Raw genomic sequence first — 16102 nt, forward strand, 5'->3', positions numbered from 1 at the left:
ATTACATTACATCAGGGGTCATTTTGTAGAAAAATAGGTGGTGGAGCTCATCCAGGGATTGTTATGCAGCTGCACCTACTATTCAATGGACAAGGTGGGGAAGAGGAGGGGGAACTGTCAGAAAGGTTCAGGAGCTGTGCTCCTGTGAGGTCCTGCTGAATTCAAGGCATGCATTACATACTTTACATGTATTTCTTTACATACTTTATATACATTACACACCTTACATACATTATACACATTACTTTACATACATTACATACTAGTCTTAAACACGGAGTTAACTGACAATACTTTTCCTGGGGTGCAGTGTTTTATCAGAGCACAGCAACATATTGCAATCACTATTGTGCCATTTCAAAAAAAGAAAAAAATGTTAAAAGAATAGGGGGGATATATCCCTTCTTGGTGAGAATATATTTTTGAGGACAGAATGAGTTAGCATATGTAATGAGATAAGAAACCAGTATCCCTGTTAAGTCCTGGGTGGGTGTATTTGTTCTGAATGTTGTGATAACTTGTGAGTCAGCTATTTGGAATCCATGTTTAAGAGTAGCAAAATGTTACATGATAGCAAAATCTCAGTTGACTACTCTTAACAATTAAGAATGTAATTAAGTATGTAATGTAATTTGGGGCAAAGTAGGAGTCTAGTAGAACCTTTAAGACCAATCAAGTTTTATTCAGAAAGTGAGCTTCCATATGCATGCGGATTTCATCAGACAGTGGAATGTAATTTGGAATAGTAGATGTAATTCTCTGTTCTGGGAACAAGAAAAACACTCTACACAGCCAATGCCCCACTTCAGAGAAAAAGATGCTCTAAATTTTGCCTCCATGCTAGAGAAGAGATGGATGGTATCTAATGACAGATTCTCACCATTTAAGCGTACATCAGTCTCCAATTCTAACAGTTATTACCTGCGTTATCACCTCCCCCCAACTGAACCCAAACTGAAGGTAACCATTAACCAAATTTGTTATTTTTTTAATCTGTTAAGAAAATCATCACCATTTTGCATGCTAATTGACTCTATTATGTACGACTGCTCTTCCTTATTCCATTTCATCATCTGAAGAAGTGTGCTTGGACACAAAAGCTCACACCTTGAAGAAAACATTGTTGGTCTTGGAGGTGCCACTTGACTCTAACTTTGTTCTTTTGCTTCAGACCACCGTGGCTGGATCTTGCTTATGAAGTTACTAGAATCATTGCATGGCACCCTCCCTCCACACATATACAGTGTGTATCAGTTGAATGGAGGTTTCTAAAGTAAAACTTCCATTCCTTACTGGATGCATGCTTTCTGAAGCTACATCTATCAGGATGGCAGGCAACTGGGTTTGAATATATTGTGCCGCCAAGGAATGGAAGGATTGTCTTAATTTTGCATTTGCATTCAAACCAAAGAAGAAATACTCACTGCTGATTTGCCATTGGAGAAGGGGCACCCACAGGAGGCACTGAATTCCCTGAGTTACCTTTGCCATCCGTGTCTTTTACTTAGACATATGTGCATCTTTTTTGCATAACTTTATTTAATTAAGAATGCATAAAACAGCAGAATTAGTCAGGGCTTTTTTTTGAGCAGGAATACACAGGAATACAGTTGGCGTGGCATCAGGGGGTGTGGCCTAATTGCAAATGAGTTCCTGCTGGGCTTTTTCTACAAGAAAGAGCCCTGAATAGAGTAAATTAACAGAAATGTTTGAAATAAAATCCTGCTGAAATTTTGGTACTCAGTTACATCAATTGAGCAACTCTTCAGGTGGGAAAACCGTTTTGCCAAACTATATTGAATTGAGATATATCTTTCTCTCTTTTTTAGAATGTCAGTTTAATTACCAAAAGGGGTTTCTTTATATTTTATGATCCATTCTTCCATTGGTGGAATATTATCTGACTTTCAATATCTTACAAAGGTAATTCTAGCTGCCGTGATCTGAGGAGCTTATTTTGAAATTCTGTCAGAAACACGGCTATACAGCTTAATAAAATAATCTTGGCGGAAAGGGGAAAATCCATATCAAACCATATTTCAGAAAGTCTACAAAGGATAGCCAGTATTTTTTTTGGCCCCCTCACATGTCCACCACATATTTGGTAGCAGACAATACCATTTGGTAGCAGACAATACCATTTGGTAGCAGACAATACCAACATGCCTCATATGCTTTTAAAATAAGTGTTTGCTGCTTTGTGTGGTGTCAAGGGCCATCGTTATAGCATCTTTAGTACATTTTCTTAAAAATCTGAGACAAACAGAAAAGGAAAAATGATGCGTAAAAGCAGATTTTTATTTTTTCCCTCCAGAATTTCATATTTCAAACCTTTAGATTGACGTAATTGTTTTGAGTTGCTACCTACTTGATGCAGAAATTTCAGATTCTAGAAAATAGTTACTCTTGTTTCTGACATATGGTTTCTTAAAATTTTGTTAATTTTCTCATTCCTAAACCTCTACATGGGAGGGAAGGTGCTGTTACTTGGGAGGGAGACCACCAAGAAGACTCTGCAGAGGAGGGCAATAGCTAACCACCTCTGCTTCTCACTTGCCTTGAAAGCCCCTTGCTGGAGTTGCCCATAAGTCAGCTGCCACACGAAGGCACTTCACACACACAAACCATTATGCACATATCGCAGGGGTGGAATTCTAGCAGGAGCTCCTTTGCATATTAGGTCACACCCCCATGATGTAGCCACTCCTCCAAGAGCTTACAAAGAAGAGCCTTGTAAACTCTTGGAGGATTGGCTACATTAGGGGTGTGTGGCCTAATACGCAAAGGAGCTCCTGCTAGAATTCCACCCCTGCTAGAATTGCCTCTATTTTAATTGATTTCCTTAACAATTTTGGAGTGGGATCCTGTGCAAGCTTATTCAAGTGTAAATGCTATTTTGCTCAGTGGCTCTTGCTGCAGGGTAATTGTGCAAACCTATGCATCTTTACTGGCCTTTGGTTGAAGTGGGGGAATATCAGATTATACCTATAATATAGTGGGTTCAATGCATGGAAGAGACGAGGTGGTAGTGAAGCATCAGCTCTTTATTGATTACAGCATCGTGAGGCATACGCATAAGACTGCTGAACTGGGCCCACACGGCCAACTATATACACACCCGTGTTCCCACGCAAGCATTTGATCGGTCCATTCAAACCAGTAGTGGGCTCGTGATTGGAGCAGGGCAGCAGGGTTTTGGCTCCTGCTGTCCATTGTTCCGAAGTCCCCAAGCTCTGGCCGGACCCACCTGTTCCATCCCCTGGCACTATCTGTAGAAATTATTATACTGCTACTGGTAGGAGTCTTACCGCTTGTTAAAATCTGAAACATCTGAGTACACATGGAACGGAAATGCCTTTGAGAGCGCTTCAACCACACCGAAGCCACCTTGTCTTTTACGTTATAACGGTATTATATTGAATTTTATTGCATTATGTTTTAAACATTTTAAACTTGCTATATTTATATGTCGTAGCCTGCCTTGAGACTTGCATGCCGGGGAGGGCAGGATAAAACCAGAGCAAAATAAATAAATGCTCTAATTGAATTCAGTAGCATGCTTCTGTTCTGAGTATACCTATATAGGATTGGGTTGTTACTCCAAAGCCTGCGTCCACAGTTCCATCCCCTAATAAACACACAGAAGAACTGTAAGCGGATTAAACTAGTTTATTTAAGTGACAGATTTACATCATAAGCTATTAGCCTATTTTCAGGGCAGGTAAAAACGAAGTGGTGCATGACTACAATAATTTTGAAAGCCAACATGGTATATCAAAGATTTCAGGTCTTCACGGCTGGTAACATCATTAGGGTTTGTAGAGTCTTTCGGGATCAAGTGCCGTGTTCTACTGGAGAAAGTTTTCCTTCCAGACATTTCGTTCTCAGCTGCGGAGAACGAAACATCTGGAAGGAAAACTTTCTCCAGTAGAACACGGCACTTGATCCCGAAAGACTCTACAAACCCTAACAACATGGTATAGTTAAGAGTGTTGGACTAGGAAATGGAAGATTCAGGTTCAAATCCGTACTTGGGCCATGGCAGCTTGCAGGGTGATTTTGGGCCAGTCACACTCTCTCAGCTTAACCTACCCCACAGGGTGGTTGTGAGAATAAAGCAGAGGAGAGGTGGAGGATATAAGCAGCTGTGGGTCCCTGTTGGGAAGAAAGGTGGGTCATTAATGCATTCAATAAATAAATAAATTGTGGCAACCTCCCCCTGGCTTTAAACACATCCAGTTAAAACAAAACTCTTTTTAAACAAAATGAACAGTAACATCATTTATGTATAGAGCAGGGGTGTTGAACAGTTCAGGGGATGGAAGAGGCCCCCGGAGGACTCGTATTAGGTCCATGAGCAAGTCTGCTTCCTTCTCCCTCCCTTGCTTGTTTCTGTGTCACAGCTTGCTTTGCCAGGATTTCTCAATTGCACAGAAGCTACAGAGCAAAGCCTCTATTTTCCCTATTGGCTGAGGCTCCTCTCTTGGGGTGGAAGTGAGGGGGGAGGGTGAGCTTACTTTGATACTGATCCCTAGTGCTAATACTTTAAGCATGTTTTATTTAAGTTTTTTTAAAAATATATTTAATTGTGTTTGTCTGTGTCCTTTATAAAGTTCGTATCTCCACTATCTATTTTATGACACACATGGCTCGACCCAACACGGTCCCATTTATGTCTGATTCAGCCCTCATAATAAATGAGTTTGACACCCCTGGTATAGAAGAAGAGGAAGCAGAGCTGTTTTTATACCCTGTTCTTCACTACCCAAAAGAGTCTTGAAGCAGCTTACAATCACCTTTTCTTTCCTCTCCCCACAACAGACACCTTGTGAGGTCGGTGGAGCTGAGAGCAGGGTTGCCATAAGTCAGTTCTAACCTCTCTCAGCTCTTCTCCTACTTCTAGGGAAGTGGGACAGTATGTCCATGAACTCATGAAGTGGCCTTTCTGAAGAGAACCAGTTTGGTGTAATGATGAAGTGCACCATCTCTTATCTTGAAGAACAGGGTTTGATTCCCCCACTCTTCTACACGCAGTGTCCTGGGTCAGTCAGTCACAGTTCTCTCAAAGCTGTTCTCTCAAGAGCAATTCTCTTAGAGCTCTCTCAGTTTCATCTACCTCACAGGGTGTCTGTTGTGGGGAGAGGAAGGGAAAGGAGATTGTAAGCTGCTCTGAGACTCCTTTGGGTAGTGAAGAGTGGAGTATAAATCCAATCTCTTCTCCTTCAGTTTTCAAGCCAAGAGGTGTTCAGAGGTGATTTTCCATTGGCTTTTCTGTACAGTCTTCCTTGGTGGTCTCCCATCCAAATGATAACCAGGGCCCACCCTGCTTAGCTTCTAGGAGCTGATGAGATTCAGCTAGCCTGGGCCATCCAGGTCAGGGCACCATGTACAGACAAACACACACACAAACAATCTGAGTAGATGGCTGGAGAGAAAAGATACCAAACAAACAGGATTGTACAGGGTAGCTACACAGCCTGTCCCCTGCGTCTGCCAGGTAACTCAGCATGCTATCCTAAGCAGAGTAAAAACTTTCTGAGGTTGTTCAAGCCTTTGGGATTAAAGGATGTAACCCTTAGGAGCACAGACAGCCTGCTTATATCACAACATCCTGGAGCATAAGCATTGTTGCAACATCTTCAGTGTTTACTGAGATCGATTTGATCGGTGACTAAACCCTTCCCAAAAGTTTGAAGAGAAGAACATGGTTTTCTCTTCCAAGTCTGTCTATAGTGAGTTCTGTGGCTGAGGCTTAGAGGCAGAGGGACCACATCTGCTCTGTAGGTGGAAGGTCCCAGGTTCAATCCCTGTCATGCCCAGTTCAAGGGGTGTCAAGAAGTGAGATTGGCAAAGGCCTCTATCTAAGGCCTTTGAGAACTAACACTACAGGGTGGACCACTGGTTTGCATGGTTTAGATATTTAGTATCCCACCTTATCAACAGGCTGCAAGGAGGCAGACCACTATAACAGTCCATTTGCAAAATAAAAATGTACACATTAAAAACACACCATTTAAAAATGCAGCCCAGTCTGCCAAAACAATTTAGTTTCCTCCCAGTGCCTTCTGAAATAAGACCGTTTTGCATGCAGCAAGTGAAGAAGTCCTTCACAACCCCTCCGGTAGGCCACTCCAGAAGACTGGAGATAAAAAGCCATTGATGTAACCACTGTCACAACTCCCAACAGAGGATATCACAAGAAGAGCATTGCAGGCTTGTGGACCAGGAGATGTGAGAACATATACTGCAAGAGATGGGAGAGGATACGTTGGATCTATCTGCATTCTCACAGCAGAAAGGAGATACCTACTTCTGGTGTGCAATCAAAAAGAATCAGGTTACTGTGTGGGATTATGGGATTTGTACAGGTTCAAGGTAGGCCCCAAAGGGTGGGTCCTGATATCAATTAAACTGACTAAATTATAGTGAGTCAGACAACTAGGAACTAAGGGCGGAGGGTGAACTAGGGACTTATGCTGTGAATTGAGATAATCGAATCTAGTTAGGTGGGTGTGGCCATCCTATTATAATCAATAAGATCATACCGGGGCATAGGTGTGGATGCCTGGCCAGGGGATCCCAGTGCTCCTGGGGAGGGGAAGGTATGACGGTGGGAATAGACAGAAGTGTAAGGGAAGGAGGTCGAGACAAAACAGTGCTCGGCCCCCTTCCAGTCTACTTCCCATCCCAACGGTGACAGGTAGTGGGACCAAGAGGAATTGCCCGCGTCCGTCATTGGTGTTATGCAACGCCAGGTCTGTAAATAATAAGACCAAGACCCTTCAGGAAATCCTGCTCCGGCAGGATGTAGACCTGGCTTGCGTGACCAAGACCTGGGTGCAAGAGGGGGAGACGGTGGCTCTCTCCCAGATGACACCCCCCGGGTTACTCGGTCTTTCACCAATCACGAATTAGCGGGTGGGGGGGGGGAGGGGTGGCATTATTCATACGGGAGGGTTACTCCTTCTGGGCTCAGAGAGAGGTTGGCGATCTGGCTGGTGTACCGTCCGCCTAACGCACCAGCCAGCGCCTTACCATCTCTGATGGAGGCGGTAGAAGGCTGGGCGTTGGAGTACCCAGGGCTTATGGTCCTGGGTGACTTCAATGTCCATGCCGACGACGCGGCCTCCAATCGGGCAATGGATCTACTGTCTTCCATGGCGACACTGGGACTCTCTCAATTTGTTACGACTCCTACGCACCAGGCAGGGCACACATTAGTTCCTGGTACCCACTTCCTTCTTCTCTTTATGAAATTTGCCCATATTAACATCCTTTACCAGTTAGATTCTCCCTAGTGAACACCATATGTTAGGACCTGCTGTCTTGCTGGTATGACAAGCAGAATTTTCACACTTCCTTCCTGAAAAAGAAAGCTGTGGCTCAAGTCAGTTTAGGTTCCATTAAGTTAGAGTCAAGAAGCATTCCACTGAATGCTTTTCAATTTTACTTTTATTGTAATCTGCGCTGGAGCCACAAGGGGGTGCAATAAAGTCAGTACAGTAAATGTCAAGCATTCAGACTATCTGCTGGCCTGGCCTTTCTGTTGTTGTTGTTCAGTCACACAGTCAATTTTGACACTTTGCGACCCCATGGACAAAGTCATGCCAGGCCCTTCTGTTTTCCACCATCCTCCAAAGTCTGCTCAAATTCGTGTTTGTTACATCAGTAACACTGTCCAGCCATCTCATCTTTTGCCGTCCCCTTCTTCTTTTGCCTTCTGTCTTTCCTAGCATCAGGATCTTCTCCACTCATTTGGTGGCCAAAGTATTTGAGCTTCAGCTTCAGCTTCAGCATCTGATCTTCCGGTGAACAGTCTGGGTTGATTTCCCTTAGGCCTTTCTACAAGGCTTAAACACACCATGGCAAGGCAAGGCAAGTCAGCGCAGCTTATGGCTGCTACAGTCATTGCCAGGATGCAGCCTGCTAACAAACTTGTGATCTCCATCAGTTTATCATTTCCCTCTTCCTTTCATTGAGCCCAGCTTCATAGTACTGTCTGCCCAGCTGGATCTTGCAAAGGGGAAGTTGGTGTGCTGTAGCAAAATAAGACAACCAGGGCTCTTTTTTTGGCAGAAAAAGTCGAACAGGAACTCATTTGCATATTAGGCCATTCCCCCTGGTGTTACAATTGTTTCACAAAGGGCTTTTTATAGGAAAAAGTCCAGCAGGAACTCATTTGCATATTAGGCCACACCCCCTGGCACCAAGCCAGCCGGAACTGCATTCCTGTGCGGTTCTGCTAAAAAAAAAAAAAAAAGCTCTGAATACAACCTTTCCCCCTCTTTTCTTTAATTTCTCTCTTTTCCACACTTTACTCCTCCCTCATTTTGCTCTCTTCCTTTCACGACCTGCCTTCATTGGTCTCTCTTCCATTCTATTTTTTCCTGCCCTTTCCTCTCTTTTCAGTCTGCTCCTTCTCATTCCTATCATAGAATAGAGTTGGGAGGCACCTCCAGTGTCATCTAGCTCAACCCTTTGCACCATGCAAAAAATTCACAAATATTCCCCCCACACACACACACACACATCCTGCCTGGCAACCTTGAATGTGCTTAATTGTTTAGCAGCAGGTCTTTGTTAATATTATGAACAGAAGGGAGAAGATGAGATAATATTTATATTATATTATATTATATTTTACTATATTATTTTATATTAGAGCCATGGTAGTGGTAGTGGTTAAGTGAATGGACTCTTATCTGGAAGAAGCAGGTTTGATTCCCCTACTCCTCCACTTGCAGCTGCTGGAATGGCCTTGGGTCAGCCACAGCTCTCGCAGAGCTGTCCTTGAAAGGGCAGCTTCTGGGAGAGCTCTCTCAGTCCCACTTACCTCTCAGGGTGTTTCTTGTGGGGGAGGAAGGTAAAGGAGATAGTAAGCCACTCTGAGATTCAGAGTGAAGGGCAGGGTATAAATCCAATTTCTTCTTCCTCTTCACAGAATATTATGAACAGAAGAAAGGAGTTAATATTTTCCCCATGATCTGTCAAGCATCTGTATAAAATTATATAACCTCCAAGCTCCTTTTCCCCCAGAAGCGCCATTTCCAGTGTAAGATTTAGCCTGAACGCAAGTTGAGCCTGAAAATCATCTTTTTAGACAAACTCAGCCTGTAAATTACACAAAACAAAGATTTCTCATAGATCCTACACTTCTTCACACTTCAAAGTTCCAAGCTAAGAACCCGCTTGGAACTTTGAAGTGTGAAGAAGTATAGGATCTACGATAAATCTTTTTGTAAGGAATATAGCTTGGACTGTGTGGCTAGATGCCTGAAGTAGTCACTTTGTCTGGAGCAGAATTCTCTTCTTCAGTGGATGGAACAGGATCCATTTTGTGTGAATACAGGAAAAAAGCATGAATGGACTTGTCTGTTAACTACCACTAAGGACTTTGTGTTATATGTCTGACTAGGCTTCCCAATCCCCAGGTCCCAGCGAGGGATCTCCTAGTTTTTACAGGTTTCCCCTCGCCCCCAGCCAGCTGGCTGGCCGGGGAAGCCCCACCCCCACAGTCACCATGTACCTTTAGAGCTCCAACAGGTTTAGAAACATGCAAACAGATCCGTTTTTAAAATGTATGCCTTTAAAGCCGAGCAGGAAACAGGATTGCGCTTCATGGGAAAGGGTCAGTAACAGTTTCATCAGAGAACAGCCCCTTCCTTTGTTTTGCTTTTGTTTTCAGAGCAAGTCAAATTGTGCAGGAACCAGATCCAGTAAGTATTTGTGTGAGAGAGAGACAGAGGGGGCAGGGGATTCCCTGGTTTGGAGGCCCTCCCCCTGCTTTAGAAAGCGGGGGTGGGAGGGAAATGTCTACTGGGCACTCTATTATTCCCCATGGAGAACGATTCCCATAGGAAATAATGGAGAATTGATCTGCGGGTATCGGGGGCTCTGGGGGGGGCTGTTTTTTGAGATAGAGGCACCACATTTTTAGTATAGCATCTAGTGCCTCTCCCCAAAATACCCCTCAAGTTTCGAAACAATTAGACCAGGGGGTCCAATTTTATGAGCCCTAAAAGAAGGTGCCCCTATCCTTCATTATTTCCTATGGAAGGAAGGCATTTAAAAAGGTGTGCTGTCCCTTTCAATGTGATGGCCAGAACTCCCTTAGAGTTCAATTATGCTTGTAACACCTTTGTTCCTGGCTCCACCCCCAAAGTCCCCAGATATTTCTTGAATTGGACTTGGCAACCCTATGTCTGACACTTTACCTGTTCTGCCTCATGGTTGTTCTGTGAATTGTTAATTAATTCTTCTGTTTATACAAGAATGAATATTAGTAAGTTTGTGTTCTGAGTATTATCGAGCACGTTTGAAGAGTTAAGTTGAGTTACAGAATGATTTTCACGGGGTCAGTACCTTCCTTATCTCCCCACCTGGAGGCTGGCAACCCTAATAAATACATCCAAGGATCCTTTTATAGAAAAATAGGTGGCAGAGCTCATTATCATAACTCATTAGCATATGCTCCCCCCCCCAGCCAAAAGCAATCTGATGCACGAAAGGAGAGCCCTGAGTGAGTGAGGCCTGCTTGGGCTGGCTAGAAGGCACAATTATGGGCACCTGTGAGTCAGAACAGGCCTCCTAATAATCACGTTAAACCCTGAAGGGAATCGGGGTGCTTGGCCTCATCGATATGTTCCAAAAGATCCAAGGAATCAAGTTTAAAGCACAATTAGGCAAGTGGAAAGTTCAGCACAGAGATAAATCAACTGAACATGAAAGATGAAAAGATGGGAACAATAGCCCAAGAGCTGTCCAGAAGAGGCGAAAGGATGACAGATTCCTTCCAAGAAGAATCTTTTGAAGAAGAACCTACAGTTTTAGAAACTGAAGTGAAAGCTGCACTGAGAGAGAAACCGGGAGAAACAAGTCACCAGGAATAGATGTGATATCAATAGAGCTGTTTCAAGACACAGAAACAGAGTCCATCAAAATCTGAACAAGAACATGAACTTGCGTTTACTGAAGCCTACCAAGTAATTTCAGAAGAAAATCAGATTACAGCAAAGCTTTTGACGGCGTGGCTCATGATAAAATGTGGTTAGTTTTTAAAAAATGGAGTGCCACAAAATCTGATTATTTTGATAACTTGTATTCCAAGAAGAGGCTAATGATAGGGTAGATTATGGAGAATTGGCAAAGGCATCAGACACAGATGTATTGGGAAGGACAAGCCGCTGCCTCCTCCTCCCCCTTTCCTTTCCCCATGATCCAAAAAGGAAGGGGGAAAGGGCAATGTCTGCCCTTCCAGCGGCTCACTCGTCCTTCCCACTGCTGCTGCCCCCTCAACCCCGCACTGATTTTGATTGTGCTGGAGGGCCAGCATAGGAGCCGTGAGCCTTGGTGAGTTTTACCCACTGAACACCTGATCGGCAGGGGGGGCGGCCTTTAAAGAGCCTGGGATGCACGGCGTTCCACTGTCCCTCCCAGGCATTGAAATCGTAAGGGAGGGAGAAGGTGCCGCAGTGGGGGGAGCTGCTGTGGGGGGTGGGGGCAAGGCTGCCTGGGGCGCCATGCACCCTAGGGCCTGCCCTGGTTCCATCATCAGCTGAAAGGGAATCTGCAATCCAGAAATCAGAAGGAGACTGAGACTAGGAAAGGTGGCTATGAACAAATTAGAAAAAGATTCTACAGGGCAAAGATGTGTCACTGATGACTAAGATAATTTATGCTGTAGTATTCCCTCTCTCTATGCATGGGTATGAAAGTTGGACAATGAAGAAAGTTTATTAATTTAAAATGTGTCATTAGAGGAGGGTTTTGTGGGTACTGCGGACTGCCAAAATGACAAATCTATGTAAGGCCAAGCCCGAACTCTCTCCAGAAGCTAAAATGATTACACTGAGGCTGTCATAGTTTGGTCCCATTATGAGAAGATGAGAGTCACTGGGAATAAAAACAATAATGTTAGGAGACATTGAAAGCAGTAGGAAAAGAGGAAGACTCAACATGCGATGGATTGACTCAGTCAAGGAAGCCATGGCCCTTAGTTTGCAGGACTTTATCATGGCTGTTAATGATAGGATGTTTGGTTTTTGCTGTTGTTGTTCAGCCACACAGTCGAGTCCAACTCTTCATGAACTCATGGACCACATCACGCCAGGCCCTTCTATCTTCCACCGTGCTCCTAAGTTCACTCAAATTCATGTTCATTGCATCAATAACACCGTCTATCCATCGCATCCTTTGCTGTCCCCTTCTTCTTTTACCTTTCCAGGATCAGGGTCTTCTCCAGTGAGCGTTCCCTTCTCAATTGATGGCCAAAGTATTTGAGCTTCAGCTTCAGTATCTGACCTTCAGTATCTGTCATCAAAAGTCAGGATTAATTTATTTTAGGATTGACTGATTTTCATCTCCTTGATGTCCAAGGGACTCTCAAGAGTCTTCTCCAGCACCACAGTTCGAAAGCATCTATTCTGTATATGTTTATGTTTAATTCGATTTATACCCCGCCCTCCCCACCACTTACAGGGCGGCTTACATCAAAATCATAGTATACTATGATCGCAATCATAAAATCAATAAAACCATTAAACAATATAAGTTAAAACCATATACAGTTGCTGCTAACAAATTAGATGTTACTCATTTTCTCAGGATGACAATTTTTCCAGAATTCTCCTACGGTCGATTGAAGGCTTGCCAGAAGAGAACAGTCTTACAGGCCTTGCAGAACTGAGCGAGGTCCCACAAGGCCCTAATCTCTTCCGGCAAGCCTTCTATCGGCCATAAGACCGTTGATTGTTCAATGCTCAGCCTTCCTTATGGTCCAACTCTCGCAGTCATACATTACTAAGGAGGACATTAATTCATAGGGTCATCGTAAGTCAGAAGTGACTTTATGGTACTTAACACAAATACACAAGGGAAAACTGAAATAGATTTCTTACAGATTTACTGTGACATGACGTTTTTGTGAATTAGAGCCCACTTCATCAGATGTAAGAAGTGTATCCTGTATTGGTAGATGCATATATTGGCGTGAAAATCAGGATTACCAGGTCCCTCCTGACCACTGACACAGGCTGAGGCTATAGTTTTCAGATTCAGGTTAGGAAGGTCCTGGAGATTTGCGGAAGGATCCTGGGAAGGAGAGGGGTATCAATGGGGTAGAATGCCAGAGAGTCCACCCTCCAAAGCATCCACTTTCTCCAGAGGAACTATGTCTGCAGTCTGGAGATGAACTGTACTTCTGGGGGATCCCCGGATTCTACCTGGCAGCTGGCATCCCTAGAATTACAACGAGCGACACAGCTACAAAGAGTAATATTAAGAGGCATAGGCTGTGCAAATGGAGCAAGGGAGGCAGGCATTTTTGGCAGGCCTGGCTTGTCTGGAAAGTGGGAAGGAGGCTGCTCTGGCTTCTTTAGCACAACCATGAAAGCCTATAAGGATACTATGATCCCCTAATTGCCTCACTCGCAATATTTAAAAGTCAACTGAAAAGAGAATGAGCAGTTCTGCCTCCTGCCTAAAGGGTTGTGTCAATACCTGATGACAACAGCGCAAGTAGTCCTCCTCTGTTCTTGAATGCCAAGCAAAACCAGATTTATAACAAATCAGTATATCCTTCTCCTTGATTGAGACTCTAAGCAACTTCTATTGTCTTCTGTCCTCCATTTTATCCTCTCAACACCCCTGTGAGGTAAGTCTGGCTGAATGTTAGGCACTGGCTCAAGGTCACTCAGCAACCTTCCATATTGATTGGGGATTCAGTTATTATATTATACAGATATTATACGCATGATGGACTGTTTAAAAGCTCTCTTATTACACATTGTCTGTCGTGAAGATAACCTGGTCTAGAATGTTCTGATTCTTTTCATTTTTGGCACGGCAACTCCCATAATCATTCTGGGGTTGGTGGTCAGTTTTTAGGGTTGCTAGCCCCCAGATCCCTATGGGGGATCCCCCAGTTTTGGGGGCTTCTCCCCCCACGGACAAGACAGCTGGCGGGAGGGAAACCCATCCCTAAACAGGGATGTCCACAATGCAATGACATCAACCAGAAGTGATGTCATCATGTCAGGGACATTGCTTAAGCCCAATTTAAACATAGGGCGTTTTCGCACTGACCTTCTAGTGGCGCGACCACCCTCTTCACACCGGAGGATCTGCCCAGATTTCGCACAAGAAGCGCCGGCGCACCCAAAAGAGCCGGCGACTTCCATTGCGAAACCCGCTCAAACAGAAACCGCCAAGAAGCAGGAGTTTGCCCCAAAACCAGAGCATCCCCTGTACAATGTCCTCACCCACCCCTAGAACACTCCCCAAATCCCCCCACTGGACCGACAAGGAGACAAAGCAATCCTAACAGTTTTCAAACATTATTTTCTGATGAATTATGCCTGCCATAAACAGAGACCCTTAGCTTGCTTTGCAAAGAGCACAGGGGGAGGGGGTCTGGGGATAACCTGGGCCAGACTATTCCAGTGCCTTTTATTTTGGCCCTAGAGCTTCCACAATCGTCCTTAAACTGGTGGCCTCCTAGTCTGAGATTCCTAGTTTTATTTTCTGATGAGTTAATGCCTGCAACAAGTGGACAGACACACTGAGACCGATTTCCCACTAACCTTATTTTGCTCTCACTCTCCTCTTCTCAGTGGGGCTTCTGGCGGATTTCGCATAAGCCGCCCGGAGGCTGCAACTCACTCTGCCTCATTCGCACAGCAAACAAGATCCTCTAAAAGCCAGTTTCTGTTTGCCATGCGAAAAAGTGAAGCTAGTTGCAGCCCCGGAGCAGACAGTGTGAAGCCCCGCAGAGAAGAGAAGAATGAGAACAAGGTAAGGCTAGTGGGAGATCAGTCTGATTCTTTTATTACTATAGGCTGCCATAGAGTTTTTGCCCAAATACCAGTGTTGCCTGGAAGTCACTGGCATGATGATGTCACTTCCTGTGCAATGCCAGCAACGTGGCCCAAGCCTTTGTCTTTCTATTGGTAAGTCCCCCTGGTGAGCTGATCAGCAGATGGTGGACAGGGCCTGGTAGCCTCCAAGGGGGAAACGGGGGTCTGGCAACCCATCCCTGGAGAGCCAACGCTGGTCCATGTAGGGAATTCTTGATGGACCGATGGTCTGACTCAGTATAATGCTTCATATGTACAAATGATTTGTTTTGTTATGATCATTGGTTTGGATCAGGGTCATATGGTGGACCCAAGTGGAACCTTTGTCCAGGGGCCCATAGTGGCTCTCAGCTGTCCTGCCCCCCATCACTTCTCCAAGCAGATGCCTAGGGCTGCAGAATGCAGCAGGTATTATAGTTCATCAGGGAGCCATGCCCAGAGCATTCCAATGGCAGAGCAACAGGAATATCACTTATTTGTGCATGTGCAAGATTTGCTAATGTAATGCTGAGGCCACAATAAGCCAGTGGAAGAGTTTTTTCTCCCTCTTCGTCAGTGACTCACCTTGCTTTCATAAGTTAGATTCAGACAGGGCTTTTTTTTTTGGGGGGGGGGGGTAGAAAAAGCTCAGCAGGAACTCATTTTCACATTAGGCCACACTCTCTGACACCAAGCCAGCTAGAACTGCATTCCTGTATGTTCCTGCTAAAAAAAAAAAAGCCTTGAGTTTAGGTGGGTAAATGTGTTGGTGATGATGATGATATTGGATTTATATCCCGCCCTCCACTCCGAAGAGTCTCAGAGCGGCTCACAGTCTCCTTTACCTTCCTCCCACACAACAGACACCCTGTGAGGTGGGTGGGGCTGAGAGGGCTCTCACAGCAGCTGTCCTTTCAAGGACAACCTCTGCCAGGGCTATGGCTGACCCAAGGCCATTCCAGCAGGTGCAAGTGGAGGAGTGGGGAATCACACCCGGTTCTCCCAGACAAGAGTCCACACACTTAACCACTACACCAAACTGGCTCTGAAGCAGGGGTGGCCAAACTTGCTTAACATAAGAGCCACATAGAATAAATGTCAGATATTTGAGAGCCACAAGACATGAATGTCAAATCAGCCTTTATTGGCATATTCCACATGAATGTCAGATGTAGGTAGGTAGGTAGGAAGGAAGGAAAATAGATGGAGGGAGAGAGGTGGAAAGAAAGCAACTTTAACTTTAAATGCATTCTCCAAGCAGCTGGCTGGCT

This window comes from Heteronotia binoei, chromosome 18, assembly GCF_032191835.1.
Source record: "Heteronotia binoei isolate CCM8104 ecotype False Entrance Well chromosome 18, APGP_CSIRO_Hbin_v1, whole genome shotgun sequence".
Lineage (NCBI taxonomy): Eukaryota > Metazoa > Chordata > Lepidosauria > Squamata > Gekkonidae > Heteronotia > Heteronotia binoei.